General features: G+C 47.7%; 1 protein-coding gene across 1 annotated transcript in view; it reads right to left on the bottom strand.

Moving 5' to 3' along the window:
* Positions 1-19729, bottom strand: part of RGS12 (regulator of G protein signaling 12) — a 319121-nt gene that overhangs the window by 132117 nt on the left and 167275 nt on the right. The gene's annotated exons all lie outside the window — the stretch shown is intronic.

The raw sequence follows: 19729 nt of genomic DNA, 5'->3' as shown, positions 1-19729 counted from the left end.
GGAAGGAGCGGCAGGGGACAAAAGGAAGGAGCGGCAGGGGTTAATCCCTGACAAACATACTGTCACATTGCACTGAATAAGGCCCCTTTCACACTGGGCGGGAGGCGCGGTGGCGGTATATCACCGCTAACAATAGCGGCGCTATACCGACGGATTTGCCGTGGGATTCGGCCGCTAGTGGTGCGGTATTAACCCCCGCTAGCAGCCGATAAAGGGTTAATACCGCCCGCAATGCACCTCTGCAGAGGCGCATTGCGGGCGGTATTACCACGGTTTCCCATAGTTTTAAATGGAAAGGAGCGGTATACATACCGCTCCTCTCACCGCTCCAAAGATGCTGCTTGCAGTATATACTTACCTAATCCACCGAACACAAGTCCGGTCCCTGCCCCCTTAAGGTCTTGTGAATGGACATTCCCGATGTGTCGTACACCAGATTTGGATGCGAGAGTGTCAGGAACAGTCCGCCCCTGGACATGGAGGGGTGTGGTTTTCCAGACGATTAAAGGATCGGGTAAGTATAGCCTTTCGGTACGCCCCACGGTTTAGGAGATATTTACTATTTTAGGAGACATTTACAAAAGAGACAAGCGCCAATGTCAACGGCGCACGTGCCATTTCTAAAGGAGGTCATGCCACGCCTGGCGGCTCCCGCTCACATGCGCGGGAGTGACTGCGGCCAGTCACAGTGCCAGAGTTTGCGGCCCCGTAAGGAAGAGGGGTGAAGAATGGACGCTTCCTATACAGGGGACAGCGTTGACATTGTAGGCTTCAGTTTTAGGCAAGCGACACATAATGGGCTACTATGCGATGCATAATAGCCCATTATGCTTTACCTTAGAAAGGAAAATAAAGAGGAAGTCAAACCCATCAGGGTTTACTTCCTCTTTAACACTTCTAAATTAGTTTATGCAACGTAGAAAATCTTCAGTTTATTTCAGTTAATCTATGCATCCCAAAAGAGATTTAAAAGTATAATCAAACCCACATCACTAAAAACTCTATCAATAAATGCTGTATTACATGCAGTTCAGACGCACACAGTCACTATTCTGCAAATAACCTGGTTGGTCCTGCAGTTTTCTATTGCCCCTTCTGACCCCACTGCAGTTGGGGATTTTGCAGAACAATCTTGGAAGCTAGTGCACATGCTCAGTTTTCAGTGTATTTTCTACCCTGAGCATTACCTTCCCATCACATCTGAGCAGCCCATGTGACAACAAACTCAAGCATGTGGGCATATACACAGTGGTAAATGACAGCCCACCCCTTCCTCCTCCTTCATGCCCACTAACTAGCTAAAACACAATGGGGCAGGAAATTACATTTTGGTTGCTGGAGGCTTCACCTCCCCCTCCTATACTAAGGCACTGGCTGGAGGTGCCGTGACTGGCAGAAATCTGCTCGTAACAAAAAATAAAAGATTTGGTTTAATTTTTACACGACAATTTAAAGACAGTTTATCGATATTAGTTTTACCCTACATCCCAAAGGCTGTTTTTTTGTCTGTTTTAAAGCGGAGGTTCACCCTAAAAAAATATCTATACGGCGCCTGCTCCCGCCGTGTAGAGCGGACTTCGCAGGCGCCATGTAGAGCCGATTTGCAGATTTGGCTACTTACGGAAAAACGCCAGGGGAAGTTTTTCACCAGACGTCAATCATCTAACCTCTGAATAGGAACGCCCACTGCCACGGGAGCCAGAACCCAGGGGGAAAACAACAATAAAACGGTATGTACAGCAAAAAAAAAAAAAACAGCATACTGTTGATGTTGGAAGTATGCTGGATGTGATGGTATATAATTGTTTTAGGGTGAACCTCCGCTTTAACATGTGACCAGCAGAGGACTAGAAGTTCCTCCTGCAAACAGGCTGGGAAAGAGCTGGGTCTTTTTTTTTTGTTAAAATAATTAGTGCCATCATCTACATACAGAAAAAGAAGGGACAATGTAAACTAAACCATGTGTGTTTAGTGTCTCTTTACGTTAATAAATTAGCTGGTAATTTACTTATAATTTTAGTTTGTAATACCAGGTGAATCCAAATACCAAAGATCTGCAACACATGACCCAATAACAAGCTGTCCTCCATGTTTATACATGACAATTTTTTTTTTTTTGTTGTATAATGCTAGGCATATACGGTAATAAAAAAATCAGAAGTTAAAAAGGGGTTGTAAAAAGTAACATTTTTTTCCCTAAATAGCTTCCTTTACCTTAGTGCAGTCCTCCTTCACTTACCTCATCCTTCCATTTTGCTTTTAAATGTCCTTATTTCTTCTGTCTGTAACTCCACACAGTAATGCAAGGCTTTCTCCCTGGTGTGGAGTGTCGTGCTCGCCCCCTCCCTTGGACTACCAGAGAGTCAGGACGCACATCTCCTTTCTTCATCTGCAACGTAGAGAGCGTCCTGAATCTCCTGTAGTCCAAGGGAGGAGGCGAGCACGACACTCCACACCAGGGAGAAAGCCTAACATTACTGTGTGGAGTTACAGACAGAACAGGAAGTGGATTTCTCAGAAGAAATAAAGACATTTAAAAGCAAAATGGAAGGATGAGGTAAGTGAAGGAGGACTGCACTAAGGTAAAGGAAACTATTTAGGAGAAAAAAAATTGTACCTTTAGAACCCCTTTAAGGACTGAGTAACATTAAATGGATTACCTGTCTACAATAGAAATCACTCAAAGCTATTATATCACTTGTACCATATACATCACATGACAGCATGTCCTACGGCACACTACAAAGATCGCACACAGTCCGGGAACAAATCGGCTTCCAAATGACAAGCCGGAACCTGTCTTACCACAACGTGAAATAAAAAAAAATTCCGAAGATAAAAAGGAAGCACGAGTTCTCTACACTTTAATGGGTAATAGGAAGTGTGTGAAGATATTGTTTGGTGTTTTAGGTACATATAAATAGGCGTTCATTTACACACTCACTTGTATGAAAACTGAAGTGGTTACCAGTAGAATCAAATTGCAGGATTTATTTTGGAAATGCGGGTCAAAGTTTCCAACTACTGGCAAGATAAACCTTCATTTCTTGCTATGGGCAGATATCTCCAATCCTTTATATGCCTGGTCAATGGTTGTGTGCTGGGTCCCTAGATATGAGAGTGCTAGCCAATCAGGCAACTGTCATCCCCTTCTACAAGTAGTTTATTTAGACGCACACCACATTGGCCAATCAGAAATGGTTTAAGATAAACAGATTGGAATAAACTCAAACCTGGCTGCTGTGGTGAAGGCCGCTATTCACACTGGATGTTCAGGAGGATCTGGTGTTAGGGGAGGACACAGATGCATCATCCAGCCAGTAGAGGTCACTGCAGCTGGATGGTGCACCTAGGAGGGAGAAGAGGCAAAAGAAAGCCCAAAACACAAGAAGTCTGCATTCCAAACATTTGTCCCTGGGCACTTATTGTCCTAAATGTTAGTCCCCCCAGGTACTCTGTCCAGCCGCAGCAGCTGTCAGCCTCCCATACAGTTTAACAGGCTGCCAGCAGCGGTGCTGGACAATACTAAACATGTCAGAGCCTCCTGCATCAGTCTGTATGGTGCCTTAGGAGGGCCATTCCTACAATGCTTGCAACTATCAGTCTAGAGGTGGTCCGTGCACATCCCTCCTGAAGAGCGATTACAAGCACAACACCAATACCTTTCATACACAGTAATGCCACTGTACTATTGCTTGGCCTTCAATAAAGAGAGTCATTTCAAGACATTCCAATAAAGTAGAAGTATAAAAAAAAAAAAAAACACAAACAACAACAACAACAACAACAACACACACACACACACCAAAAAAGGAAGAAGAAGCCGTGCATTTTGTTGTGACAACACAGGACACTGCCCCTACGCATTCTAGTGTGTGGGCTTAAAGTAAACCAGTCATAAAGACAATACTGAATACACACAATCTGCCAAAAGTATTGGGACGCCTGCCTTTACACGCACATGAACTTAAATGGCATCCCAGTCTTAGTCTGTAGGGTTCAATATTGAGGTGTCGCACACTTTGTAGCTATAACAGCTTCAACTCTTCTGGGAAGGCCGTCCACAAGGTTTAGGAGTGTGTCTATGGGAATGTTTGACCATTCTTCCAGAAGCGCATTTGTGAGGTCAGGGGTTGATATTGGACGAGAAGGCCTGGCTCACAGTCTCTGCTCTAATTTATCCCAAAGGTGTTCTATCGGGTTGAGGTCAGGACTCTGTGCAGGACAGTCAAGTTCCTCCACCCCAAACTCAATCATCCATGTCTTTATGGACCTTGCTTTGTGCACTGGTGTGTAGTCATGTTGGAACAGGAAGGGGCCGTCCCCAAACCAGTCGGAGCATAGAATTTCCCAAAATGTCTTGGTATACTGACGCCTTAAGAGTTCCTTTCACTGGAAGCCCAACCGCACACCATAACCCCCTCCACCAAATGATTTGGACCAGTACACAAAGCAAGGCCCATAAAGACATGGATGAGCGAGTTTGGGGTGGAGGAACTTGACTGGACTGCACAGAGTCCTGACCTCAACCCAATAGAACACCTTTGGGATAAATTAGAACTACATCAGTGCCTGACCTCATGCTTCTGTCGGCGCTATATAAATCGTGAATAATAATAATAATAATAATAATAATAATAATAATAAGTAAAAAGATCAGATCGCAATGGAGATCACTTTTACAGCACCCATGTCCTATTCAAGTTTTCTCTATTGGCAGGTAGATGCATTGGTGATTATTATGAATCAGGATTTATATAGCTCCAACAGTTTCCGCAGCGCTTTACAACATGGGGGCAAGACAGTACAGTTCCAATACAGAAGGGGTTAGAGGGCTTACAATCTATAAGGGGGGGGGGGGGTAAAGTGGGTGTGTCCCGACTGGGTCTTCAAAAACAGAGACGGACGCACACCTTTCCCATTTGCTTTGTGGCGGTGGATGGAAAGTGACGCACATTTGTTTAGATCTACCCACCCCCATTGAGATATACTGCGACCCACAGAAAAAGATGGACAGACTGAATCCTCGTCTGAAAAGGGCCAATCAACATAGTTTTGGAGAAAACCTGCACAAGCACAGGGAGAAAACATGCAAACTCCATGCAGCTAGTGGGATTTTAACAGAGGACCCCAGTGCTGCCAGGCTGAAGTGCCAAGCACTGTTGTAAAGTGCTGCGCAAACTGTTGGTGCTGTATAATAATAATAATAATAATAAATGTGCCTTCTCTCTAGATTCCATTCCAGCAAACCCGATACAAAGTGTCTTTCTCTTGCGGAGTGCTGTGTAGTCTCTGGTGGAGATCTGCTCCCGGCATACAAGCAGTTAAATGTCACTGTGAGTGTACGGCCGGCTCCCCTCTGAGGGGTCACATTGTAAAATAAAAGTGCAGAACTCAGACAAAGCAAACAATCCCTGGCACAGATCAGTGCCCCATGCTGCTCCGGCATCAACACCGGCTGCACCTTCCCTGCAACTCACTAATGAAGGATCCCACCCAGACACACAATTACATTATCAGTCTGCACACAGATGGGGGGGGGGGATCCTACAACAAAGACAACACTCCCCCCCCCCCCCAAACAGTCTATGGGGCAATCAGATGGATCAGCAAGCACACAGCTCAGATCACTCCCTCTACATCCTGGGAAGATTATTATTAATGATTTATATAGCGCCAACAGTTTGCGCAGCGCTTTACAACATGAGAGCAGACATTACAGTTACTATACCAATCAATAGAGGAGGAATCAGTGTCCCCTGATCCTCAGAGCTTACACTCCATGCACACGGTCATGCCATGTATTCAATGAGGAGCTGCTGGTTGTCAAAGTGTCCAAACAAACTTGTTTGACCAACACACATTGAGGGGGATTAAGGCTCCTTTCACACTGGGCGTGGGAGGTGCGCTGGCGCTACTTTTAACGTCGCTATACAGACGTTTTTACCACGATATTCGGCCGCTAGCAGTGGGGTTTTAACCCCTATCGGCCAAGAAAGAGTTAATACCGCCGGCAATGTGCCTCTGCAGAGGTGCATTGCCAGCGGCATTACCACGGTTTCCCATTGATTTCAATGGGAAGGAGCGGCGGAGGAGCGGTAAACACACCGCTCCAAAGATGCGGCTAGCAGGACTTTCGGAGCGCTCACACTGAAGACTGCAGGGCAGGATTTTTTCCAGGCGGTATTTATGCGCTACTTTTAGCGCTAAACCGCCTGAAAAGCGTGTCAGTGTGAAAAGGGCCTTATAAAAACTGAAGCAGACAGGATCCATGCGCCGCAACCAATCAGCTTCTAGTTTTAATCTTCAAATCAGAAGTGAGCAAGCTGAAGAGAGAAGCTGATTGGATGCCATGCACAGCTCCAGTTTTGATAATAAGGCTGCATTCACACCTGAGCATCGGGCGTTTTTTCTGGCGTTTTGTCGCGCGTATTCATGCTATTTGCGTGTTTGCATACAGCGTCGTCTGGCGTTTTTGTACTTCGACATTTTTTATTTTAGCCAATAGGAAAAATTATCATCTTTTCATCACTTGTTGGTAGATTATTTTAATCTTCTGCCTGGGTGAAATGTTCTATTGATTAAAGTGACGAAACGCTCGTTGTCGCGCTAGTCGCTTGAATAGAGCGTTTCTATGGGAAATGGAAACGATCAAAAACGCCCAAACCGCCCGATTCGCGCCACAAAAAAGGGTCCGGAACTTGTTTGAGCTTCAGGCGTTCGGCGTCAGGCGTTTTGTAGTAGAGATGTGAACCATCTCCATAGGGAATAATGTATTTTTTTTTCCCCCTCTAGCGTTTTTGAGCGTGGCGCCTCAGGCGACAAAACGCTCAGGTGTGAATGCAGCCTAAGAACTGGCACTAGTGAGCCCCGAGCGACTGTGCCGCTGGAAATCACGATCCCCCATTGTATCCTATGGTGCCCGATCACACCTGACTGTCACCCAAAGCTAGTGGGGGTGTAAAAATATGCAGTCCAGACATGTGTTTGCTACCGGTCAGCCCAACGGGCACAAATCGCTTAGGACGTTTTTGAGCAAAAAAAAAAAGTTTGGACAATTTCTGCCAAACGAACGATGAATTGAAAGGTTAATGCGTTTCTCCCCCGAACGGTCTGCACTGGGCGTGTGCGACAAGACAAACGGAAAACAGATTTATCGATCAGAATTCGCTCGTTACAAGATGGCAAAATCGTTCGCTCCCGCGGCTGATTGTTCATTACTTGAAAGATTTTTCTATATAGTGTATGGGCAGAATTAGTCTGCCCCAAGCCTGGCACACACCACCAGCTTTATTTCATTTCACCGGCAGGTTTAACAAACAAAAAAAACTGACAGCTCTGGTCAGAGCCGCTGTACTGACAATATGATGTTAGTACATCAATTTTCCCTGCCGAGCTGTTGTGTTCTGACACAGGGAGGGGGACGCCGAAGCCCCTCACCCCCAGAACACTCCGCCATTGGCTGAGATTGCTGATCGGCAGACCTTTCTTTGGTCACGGCCCATCAAAAGATTCCGGTTGTTATTGAACCAGCCGCTGTCACCCGACATTCGCCCCGTGTGTACTAGGCTTCAGGGACAGAGTCGGTCCCTATAGACTTCAATAGGAGCGCCTGAAAATGCCCAATTTCTGGCCCCTCCTCCTAGTGCCTAACATTCCATTGGCTAAAACAAAAACGATTGGATAGATGAGGGAGGTCCTCACATTACATAGTTGTGCTAGATGTAAAGTTGATTGTACAGAGATTGTAAAGTGCATGGGGAGCCTTATAGAGGCCATACACTCTGTACATCCATTATCCAATCGTTGTAGGATTTGATGGAAACGATTGAATTTGCAATCAGGTGAATAGTCATAACTTCTCTTCTAATCGATTTAGAATGGATATTGATCAGATTCAATCATAGGGAGTGGATTGGTGGGGAAGGTTTGCATTGATTGGAAGCGCTGAGACGGATCGATCAGATCATGGATTGGTCATATTAGGAGTTTTCTGGTGGAAAACTTAGAACTGTGTCTCCCCTATGCATTGATTGTGTGATCGTGTCCCCTATGGATCGATCATGTGTCTCCCATGGATTGTGTCCCCTATGGATCGATCGTGTGTCCCCCCTATGGATTAGTTGTGTCCCCCCTATGGATTAGTTGTGTCTCCCCCTATGGGTTGGTTGTGTCTCCCCCCTATGGATTGTCTCCCCTATGGATTGTGTGTCCCCCCTATGGATTGTGTGTCCCCCCCTATGGATTGTCTCCCCTATGGATTGTGTGTCCCCCCCTATGGATTGTGTGTCCCCCCCTATGGATTGTGTGTCCCCCCCTATGGATTGTGTGTCCCCCCCTATGGATTGTGTGTCCCCCCCTATGGATTGATTGGGGACTACAGATCGATGGATTCCCATGGGGAGAGATGAATAGGATATTGATGATGATGATGGAAGTGTGTATGGTCCCCATAGGAGAGGAGGACCAATCCAGGAGAAGGAATACCAAGACTGGCACCCTGTGATTGGCTGAGCAGTGATTGTCCCTGGAAATGACAGCTGGGACTCCTGTAGAGCCAATCACATCGTTTATAGAGATAAAGGGACAAAGGAGTTGTGGTCTCCGCACAGAGTGAAGTTGTGGGATCGGGGGATCATCACTCACCGATAGCTGGCTGGTATTGGGGGAGTCCTCTGTGGCCACCAGGAATTCCTCTATAAAGGTCTCTTTCATGGTGAAGTCCTCCCCCCCGTCCGCTCTCCGGAGGAAGCCGATCCGACATCAGCTCATACACAGCACTGCAGCCTCAGCGCGCTCTACCTCGGTCTGTGTGTGTCTCCAGGACACGCCCACCGAACCGCCCACTTCATCATTTAGGACAATTAGGCGCAGACAGCCGGGGGCGGGCAGCTTGTATTTCCCCGCCCACGGCACGCCTACAGACCCGCCCCCTCCAGCAGCCAGGACAATTAGGTTGAGGGTTCCCCCAGTCTATCCTTTGTGTGCGATCACCTCCGATCTGTACAGAGACCATACACAGGACCGACACTACATATACTCCATTACACACACACCTAACCAGATTGTACAGAGACCATACACAGGACCGACACTACATATACTCCAACACACACCTAACCAGATTGTACAGAGACCATACACAGGACCGACACTACATATACTCCATTACACACACCTAACCAGATTGTACAGAGACCATACACAGGACTGACACTACATATACTCCAACACACACCTAACCAGATTGTACAGAGACCATACACAGGACCGACACTACATATACTCCAACACACACACCTAACCAGATTGTACAGAGACCATACACAGGACCGACACTACATATACTCCAACACACACACCTAACCAGATTGTACAGAGACCATACACAGGACCGACACTACATATACCCCATTACACACACACCTAACCAGATTGTACAGAGACCATACACAGGACCGACACTACATATACCCCATTACACACACACCTAACCAGATTGCACAGAGACCATACACAGGACCGACACTACATATACCCCATTACACACACACCTAACCAGATTGTACAGAGACCATACACAGGACCGACACTACATATACCCCATTACACACACACCTAACCAGATTGCACAGAGACCATACACAGGACCGACACTACATATACTCCAACACACACACCTAACCAGATTGTACAGAGACCATACACAGGACCGACACTACATATACTCCAACACACACACCTAACCAGATTGTACAGAGACCATACACAGGACCGACACTACATATACTCCTAACCAGATTGTACAGAGTTGGGAGGTCCCCCTATCACATAGATCGGGTAGATCTCAGGCCGATTGTAAATTGAAGGAATCATCATACACACATTACAACCTGATCGTACAATCTATGTGATAGGAGAGCCTCCCTCATCTCTACAATCAGGCAGGTCCTATATGGCTGTTGATAGATGTAAAGGAGATTGTACAATCAGATTGTAATGTGTGTGCCGAGCTCTAAGTGGACCCTCACTCTTTTTCCCATTGATCTCAGGTCACATAAATGCAGTGCAGGAAACAGCGAATCCCGACACCCCAAACAGTTCACAATAGCAGTGCGATTGACAGAATCAGATCACATAGGTGTGATTACTCATGTAAGCGGATTCCAACCATGGGGCACAGTTCCTCCCAATGACAATCAACAATGGGGCAACGTGCCTCCTAATGACACCAACAATGGGGCACAGTGCCCCCCAATGACACCAACAATGGGGCACAGTGACTCCCAATGACAATCAACAATGGGGCACAGTTCCTCCCAATGACAATCAACAATGGGGCACAGTACCACCCAATGACACCAACAATGGGGCACAGTGACTCCCAATGACAATCAACAATGGGGCACAGTTCCTCACAATGACAATCAACAATGGGGCACAGTACCACCTAATGACACCAACAATGGGGCACAGTGACTCCCAATGACAACCAACAATGGGGCACAGTTCCTCCCAATGACAACCAACAATGGGGCACAGTTCCTCCCAATGACAACCAACAATGGGGCACAGTCCCTCCCAATGACAACCAACAATGGGGCACAGTCCCTCCCAATGACAACCAACAATGGGGCACAGTCCCTCCCAATGACAACCAACAATGGGGCACAGTTCCTCCCAATGACAACCAACAATGGGGCACAGTTCCTCCCAATGACAACCAACAATGGGGCACAGTGCCTCCCAATGACAACCAACAATGGGGCACAGTTCCTCCCAATGACACCAACAATAGGGCACAGTTCCTCCCAATGACAACCAACAATGGGGCACAGTTCCTCCCAATGACAACCAACAATGGGGCACAGTGCCTCCCAATGACAACCAACAATGGGGCACAGTTCCTCCCAATGACAACCAACAATGGGGCACAGTACCTCCCAATGAAACCAACAATGGGGCACAGTTCCTCCCAATGACACCAAAAATGGGTCACAGTTCCTTCCAATGACACCAACGATGGGGACCAATGATGGGACACAATTCATCCCAACACCACCAATGATGGGGCATGATTCCTCTCACTGACACCAACGATGGGGCATAGGTCACTCCACTGATGCCGACACATTTTCTACTCCCGGCCCCCTACAGTCTGAAGGACAGTACACTGGCCCTCTGTACAGAAAGTTTGGACACCGGCTGTAGAAGTTGGAAATCATTGTAGTAGGCACTTCTAATACAATGATTTCCAGGAGCTCCCAGGTCCCGTGCATTTGAAACATAGGAGGTCAGCCACACAGCATGGGCACCATTCACAGAAGGCTTTGTATCTTCTCAAAGATACAAAGCCCTCTGTGATTGGACATGGTGGAAAGTGTGACTAAACCGTCCAATCGGAGAACACTTGGCACCCATTGAGTAAATGCAAAGCAATTTCTGAATGGTGCTTGTGAACTCTAGTGGAGATCACTGTAGTAGGGGTGAATAGTATCGTGACTTCTATCTTAGAGGGATCCCACAGGTATGGTATATACACCAGGGGTGTCCAAACTGCGGCACGAGGGCCACATGGCCCTTTGCTGGCCTTTATCTGGCCCTTGGGGCACAATTCCTCCCACTGATACGAGGCACTATTCCTCCCACTGACACCAACAATGGGGCACTATATCGCCAACCAATACCAATGATGGGATACTATTCCTCCTACTAATAGGGGGGATACTCCTCGTATTGACCACCAACCCTCAGGCCATATTGGTTCTCACTGATGCCGGGCCTGGGACATTTTCTTCCCTTGCCCGGCCCTCGGAAGGGCAATAAAGTGGCCCTTTGTTTGAAAAGTTTGGAGTCCCCTGACATACACGATTACACTGGACCAATGCAACTATATTCATATACCCATACCCAGATTTTTTTCTTTTAAAAGTCATCATAGGTTTAAAGCGGAGTTCCACCCAAAAATGGAACTTCCTCTTATCCCACTCCTCACCCCCTTACATGCCACATTTGGCATGTAATTTTTTTGGGGGGGGGAGTGGAGGCTTCAGGAGAAGGGGACTTCCTGTCCCACTTCCTCCTTCCGCCGAGGGGCTGCAAAGGCGATTAGCTTAATCGCCTTTTGGCAGCCCCTCCCTGTAGGCGATCGTCTAGGACACGTGACAGGTTCTAGGCGATCGCCTGTCCAATCAAACAGCGCAGCGCCGAGCCGCGTGCATGCGCAGTGCCGCTCGCGCATGCGCAGTGAGTGCCTGGCCGTGAAGCCGAAAGCTGTCACAGCCGGGTACACACAGTGACAATGAAGACGCCGGCCGAGGAGGGGGGGAGAGGAGCGGAGCCCCGGCCGGCGCGTCGCTGGAACGCTGGAGCAGGTAAGTGTCTGTTTATTAAAAGCCAGCAGCTACACTTTTTGTAGCTGCTGACTTTTAATAAACATAAATATTGCCTGGAACTCCCCTTTAAGAAGTTCAAGAAGTTCTGGTGTGGAAGGGACTGGCCATTCCATATTTCTCCAAGAGAACCTGTCTTCTCTATTCCCGCCTTTCTATGCCCGGCACACTGCTCCTAACTTCCATGTGGTCTCAATGTCTTACATGCACCAAAGTTTCATGTGATGAAGGGGAAAGGTTGCCGCTCTCACACAGGAGTTCCATAGAATACACGCCCTAGTGAGGCACACAGGCTCTGCATGAGATCAAGAGACAAAAGAATAGACCTGGACGGCCGCACTCCAATACAACACCTTTATTGGTGGTTCAAATCCAGAAAAACAGTCAGTCCATACTGTACAGAAGGGGGGACAAACAACTTACGCGTTTCACACCGTAGAATGGTGCTTAATCATGATTAAGCACCAGGGGCGGACTGACAACTCATGGGGCCCCCGGGCAATAGGAGGTTATGGGGCCCCCAGGCAATAGATTATGGGGCCACAAACTATACACACACACACATTTAGCTGGATTCACAAAGAGTTACGCCGGCGTATCAGTAGATACGTCGTCGTAACTCGGAATCTAAGCCGTCGTATGTTTAAGTGTATGCTCAAACTGAGATACACTTAAACCTAGCTAAGATACGACTGCCTGCGCCGTCGTATCTTAGGGTGCAATATTTCCGCTGGCCGCTAGGTGGCGCTTCCGTTAACTAGCCAATGTTAAGTATGGCCGTCGTTCCCGTGTCAAAATTTGAAAATTTTACGTCGTTTGCGTAAGTCGTTCGTGAATGGGACTGGACGTAATTTACGTTCACGTCAAAACCAATACGTCCTTGCGGCGTACTTTGTAGCAATGCACACTGGGATATAAAAAACGTAAATCACGTCGGGTCACGAGTAATTTACATAAAACACGCCCCCTCATCCTCATTTGAATTAGGCGCGCTTACGCCGGCCCCATTTACGCTACGCCGCCGTAACTTAGGAGGCAAGTGCTTTGTGAATACAGCACTTGCCTCTCTGACTTACGGCGGCGTAGCATAAATACGATACGCTACGCCGCCGCAAACATGCACACATCTACCTGAATCTAGCTAATACAGTATACATATACAGTATACACACACAGACACAATATACACACACACACACACATACACACACAGAAAAGGTACTTGAGAGGCGGGGCATCTATAATCTTGGGATTTTTTTTAAAAACACAGATTTTTTTCATACTGTCCCTGGTTTTACTTAGGCTGGCAACCCTGATGGGGTCCCCTAGTGACATGGGGCCCTCGGGCAGCCTATTGTTCTATGTTATTGGCCATGTTAGGCTGAAGGAATCTATAAAGCATCAGTCAGGCATGTCAAAGTCAAATGAAACATCAATGGACAGGTGAGTAGAAAGGACGCCTGGTGTCCAATCAGATACAAGTTGGAAGGCGAGTTAGAAGGCGTTTATTAACCACTTGCTGACTGCCTAACATACAATTACGTCGGCAGAATGGCACGGGCAGGCAAAGCAATGTACCTGTACGTTGCTTTGAAACTGCCGCCTAGTAGGCGCGCCTGCCACGAGCTCCGTGACCGTGCTCACGGAACCCGCGGACTCGACGTCCGCCAGTGTCCCGCAATCGTGTCACGGAGCGGCAGAACGGGGAGATGCCCATGTAAACAAGGCATTTCCATGTTCTGCCTGGTGACAGGACACTGATTTACTGCCCCCTGTCATCGGGAGCAGTGATCACTGTTGTGTCACTTGTAGCACATCCCCCCAGTTAGAATCACTCACTTAACCCCTTCCTTGCCCCCTAGTGGTTAACCCCCTTCCCCGCCAGTGTCATTTACACAGTAATCAGTGCATTTTATAGCACGGATTGCTGTATAAATGACAATGGTCCCAAAAGTGTCAAATGTGTCCGCCGCAATATCGCAATCACGATTAAAAAAACGCTGATCTCCACCATTACTAGTAAAAAAAATATATATTTTTTTGAGGATATTTATTATAGCAAAAAGTAAAAAATATTGCTTTTTTTTTCAAAATTTTTGTTTATATTGCAAAAAATGAAAACCGCAGAGGTGATGAAATACCACCAAAAGAAAGCTCTATTCATGGGGAAAAAAAGAACAGAAATTTGGTTTGGGTTCAATGTCGCACAACCGCGCAATTGTCAGTTAAAGCGACGCAGTGCCGAATCACAAAAAATGGCCCGGTCATTGGGCAGCCAATTCTTCCGGGGCTGGAGTGGTTAAAAATAGCAACAAGCACATTGAGCCAAAACATTTTGGTTGAACAGGGATGACCCCTTCTTTAGGGCTTTTCACTCGAAACACGTTGGCTCGATGTACTTGTTTCTATTTTCAAACAAACACCTTCTAAATCACCTTCCAACTTGTATCTTATTGGACACCGGGCGTTCCTTTCTACTCGCCTTTCCAAATCTACGGCCAAACTTTCTAAAGAAAGGGCCCGTTTACTGTCCTTCAGACTTTGGGGGGCGGATGGGGTTGGACTGTCCCCAGTGGGAATAAATAATGCCAGATCTTTGGTATTAGGGGAGGAATAGCGCCTAATTGTTGGCGTAGGTGCAAGGAATAATGCCCCATTGTTGGCGTCAGTGGCAGCAATTATGCCCCATTGTTGGCGTCAGTGGCAGCAATTATGCCCCATTGTTTGCGTCAGTGGCAGCAATTATGCCCCATTGTTGGCGTAAGTGGCAGCAACGATGCCCCATTGTTGGCGTAAGTGGCAGCAACGATGCCCCATTGTTGGCGTAAGTGGCAGCAACGATGCCCCATTGTTGGCGTCAGTGGCAGCAATTATGCCCCATTGTTGGCGTCAGTGGCAGCAATTATGCCTCATTGTTGGCGTCAGTGGCAGCAATTATGCCCCATTGTTGGCGTCAGTGGCAGCAATTATGCCCCATTATTGGCGTCAGTGGCAGCAATTATGCCCCATTGTTGGCGTCAGTGGCAGCAATTATGCCCCATTGTTGGCGTCAGTGGCAGCAATTATGCCCCATTATTGGCGTCAGTGGTAGCAAATAATGCCCCATTGTTGGCATCAGTTGAAAGAAATATGCCCCATTGTTGGCATCAGTGGAAGGAATTATGCCCCATTGTTGGCATCAGTGGAAGGAATTATGCCCCATTGTTGGCGACAGTGGAAGGAAATATTCCCCATTGTTGGCATCAGTGGCAGGAATTATTCCCCATTGTTGGTGTCAGTGGCAGGAATTATGCCCCATTGTTGGCGTCAGTGGAAGGAAATATTCCTCATTGTTGGCGTCAGTGACAGTAATTATGCCCCATTGTTGGGGTCAGTGGAAGGAATTATGCCCCATTGTTGGCATCAGTGGCAGGAATTATTCCCCATTGTTGGTGTCAGTGGCAGGAATTATGCCCCATTGTTGGCGTCAGTGGCAGGAATTATGCCCCATTGTTGGCGTCAGTGGCAGGAATTATGCCCCATTGTTGGCGTCAGTGGCAGGAATTATGCCCCATTGTTGGCGTCAGTGGCAGGAATAATGCCCCATTGGTGGCGTCAGTGGCAGGAATAATGCCCCATTGTTGGCATCAGTGGCAGGAATTATGCCTCAAGGATAAAGGCAAGCAAAGGGACGCAGTTTGGAAACAACTGGATTAGAAGAACTCTATAGAGTTGGCCATGGACTTCATTTGGACAGGAAATCTGACCTCTGGCCAAAGTGTTCCTTCAGCATTACATGTGTAAGCATGCCCACCTACTCCATGCCCCTTCCCTGCTTCCGGACTGATCTGCCTCCTTAGGCTCAAGCTGAAATTTGCTGTCAGGGTCACTTGGCATCTGGATTGGAAGAAGTGAAAATGTAGAATTTGGCAGCCTTGCCAACCCCAGAGGCTATACATACATCCAGTGTAATGAACATTGCATTCCATATTCCCCCGAGATCCCGTGTTTCGTTAGATTTGGTTCCCTTTTCCAGCATTCCTGAACATACCTGTGATTGACCCAATTGGCATGAGTCACGGATCAATTATTGCCCTTCATATGTAGCTTACATAAGGGCTGATTGCTAGGTCTTACAATTCAGCAAGCCAGCTGTGCGTAGGAGAAGAAATGTTCCTTCTCTTATAAAGTAAAAAAGAGAAATTACAGATAATTATATAGCAATCTATCTATACATCTATATATAAAAGTGAGAGAAACTTGTTTACGCAGATTGTAAAGCAAGGCATATCTTAAAGTTTAACTCCAGGGAAAAGAAAATCTTGAATCCCAAACTATCTACCTGTATACTGTTTATGGATGGCTGTTGTAATATAAAAATTGATACCTTGCGGCAAGCCTCCTCCTTCACACGCAGCTCTGGATTTCCAGGGATGGAATATGCAGCTAGGACAGCAAAGGGCTCCGGGAGCATACCTGCCCCTCCTCTCCCTTTCACAAAAAGCTTTGGGCTGGATTCAGGTAGCTGCGCCCCTTCTTACGGCGGCGCAGTGTATCGTATTTACGCTACGCCGACGCAACTTACAGGAGCAAGTGCAGTATTCACAAAGCACTTGCTCCGTAAGTTGCGGCGGCGTAGCGTAAATGGGGCCGGCGTAAGCCCGCGTAATTCAAATGTGGAAGGGGGGCGTGTTTTATGCTAATATGTGATGACCTGACGTGATTGACGTGTTTTACGAACGGCGCATATGCCGTCCGTGTACATATCCCAGTGTGCATTGCTTCAAATGACGTCGCAACAACGTCATTGGTTTCAACTTGAACGTAAATTACGTCCAGCCCTATTCGCGAACGACTTACGCAAACGACGCAAAAAATTCAAATTTCGAAGCGGGAACGACGTCCATACTTAACATTGGCTGCGCCACCTAATAGCAGGAGCAACGTTACGCCGAAAAAGCCTTACGCAAACGACGTAAAAAACTACCGCCGGGCGCACGTACGTTTGTGAATCGGCGTAACTAGGTAATTTGCATACTCTACACCGAAAACAATGGAAGCGCCACCTAGCGGCCAGCGTGAGAATGCACCTTAAGATACGACAGCGTAAGAGACTTATGCCAGTCGTATCATAGGCTAATGTCGGCGTATCTAGCTTTCTGAATACAGAAAGAAGATACGCCGGCGAAGCTTTGAATTTACGCGGCATATCTATGGATACGCCGGCGTAAATCGTTGCTGAATCTAGCCCTTTGTATTTCTTTCACAGAATACAAGGGGTTCTGTGAATAGAGGAGAAGAGCTCATGTCGCACTACCTGTCCCTCCTCTCCCCTCTTCTTCTCCAATTGCCCCCCCCCCCCCCTCATGTACTGGAGATGAAGCGTTATGGACATGTTTGTAGTCCATATCAATGGAGCATCCTGGGGTGACAACCACGGCTCCCACCCTGGATACAATGGAGGAGTAACGTAACCACCCAAGGACAAAAAGTGCATTGTTTGTAGAATGTGCGAATTAAAAATAAAGAAGGTTGTTAAAAAAAATAGAAGAAAACATAAGGAGCCACCACACCAAGGACTAAGGCCCCGTACACACGATAGAATCCATCCGCAGATAAATCCCAGCAAATGGGTTTCTGCGGATAGATCCTATGGTGTGTACATGCCAGCGGATCTGTTTCCGCGGAGAAATCTCCTCTGGGATGGATTTCCAGCAGATCGAATATTTGTTGTGCTGCACAACATATCCATCTGCTGGAATCCATTCCAACGGATGGATCCGCTCGTCTGTACAGACTTACCGGATCCATTCGTCCAAAGGGATTCCCCGCACGCGTCGTAATGATTTGACGCATGCGTGGAATTCCTTATATGACAGAGTCGCGCCCGTCGCCGCGTCATAATCGCGGCGACGGCGCAACACATCATCGGGAGAGGATTTCCGCGCGGATTTCAATGGGATGGTGTGTACACTCCATCCCATCGAAATCAGCGGATTTCTTTGAGAGGATTTATCCGTGGAAACGGTCCGCTGGACCGTATCTGCGGATAAATCCTCTCGTGTGTATGGGGCCTAAGAAGTTACTATATGTTCCATTTTTGGTTTTGGGTTTAGATACACATTAATGTGTTACTAAAGGCAAATTTTTTATAATTTTTTTATTAAAATACCAAACGTGTTATACTTACCTGCTCTGTGCAGTGGTATTGCTCAGAGCGGTCCCGATCCTCCTCTTCTGGGGCCCCCGGCAGCGATCTTGGCTCCTCCTCTTCTTCTTGGGACTACCAGAGACAGTCACTGGATATAGGGAGAGCGTAGTCCACCCACGCTCTCGACCTGTGTGTCTACTTAGGCCCGCCCCCTACTTCCTCCTCACTGCATTTGATTGACAGCAAGAAGAGCCAATGGCTCCTGCTGCTGTGTGAAGAAGAAGTAAGGGAAGAATAGATGCAGCCGTGCACAGCGCTGATCTCTTCTACCGTCTCTCCCCCTTCACACAGGGAAGGGAAAGGGGAGAAGGGGGGGGGGGGAAGGGAAAGGGGAAGGGAAAGGGGAGAAGGGGGGGGAAGGGAAAGGGGAGAAGGGAAAGGGGAGAAGGGGGGAGGGAAAGGGGAGAAGGGGGAGGGGGGGGAAAGGGGAGAAGGGGGAGGGGGGGGGGAAGGGGAGAAGGGGGAGAAGGGGGGGGGAAGGGGAGAAGGGGGGGGGGGGGGGGGAGGGGAGAAGGGGGGTCCTCCATTTCTCGGGTTCCTCTTTGCTGATCCTGGTCCTTCCCTCCTATTGAGTGCCCCCACGGTCATCAGCTTCCTATGGGGACACCCGAGCCGAGCTGCAGCTCCGTGTGTCCATTCAGACATGGACCCCCGACCCGGCCTGCCCCCTCTCTTGCCTGATTGGCTGACTGACTTTGACAGCCACAGGAGCCAATGTCTCAGCCAAATCAGAAGGAAGGCAGCTTAGACATTCGTGGACATCGCTGGAGAGAGAATAGGTTTTTATGCATTAGGATAAAAACCTTGGGCCAGATTCACAGTGGAGATACGACGGCGTATATCTGCTGAAACGCCGTCGTATCTCTGTTTCTATCTATGCGACTGATTCATAGAATCAGTTACGCATAGATAGCCAGAATATCCGACAAGTGTCATTGTTTTACACTGTCGGATCTTAGGATGCAATACCGCGGCCACCGCTGGGGGGAGTTTGCGTCGTAAACCAGCGTCGGGTATGCAAATTAGGAGTTACGGCGATTCATGACGGATTAGCTGCCCTAACTTTAGTCAGCAAGTGTATTGCTGTCTAAAGTATGGCCGTCGTTCCCGGGGCGAAATTTAAAAATCAACGTCGTTTGCGTAAGCA

The sequence above is a fragment of the Rana temporaria genome, chromosome 1 (assembly GCF_905171775.1).
Source record: "Rana temporaria chromosome 1, aRanTem1.1, whole genome shotgun sequence".
Lineage (NCBI taxonomy): Eukaryota > Metazoa > Chordata > Amphibia > Anura > Ranidae > Rana > Rana temporaria.
Note: the sequence above shows the minus strand (reverse complement) of the source record. Positions and strands in the feature narration are given on the sequence as shown.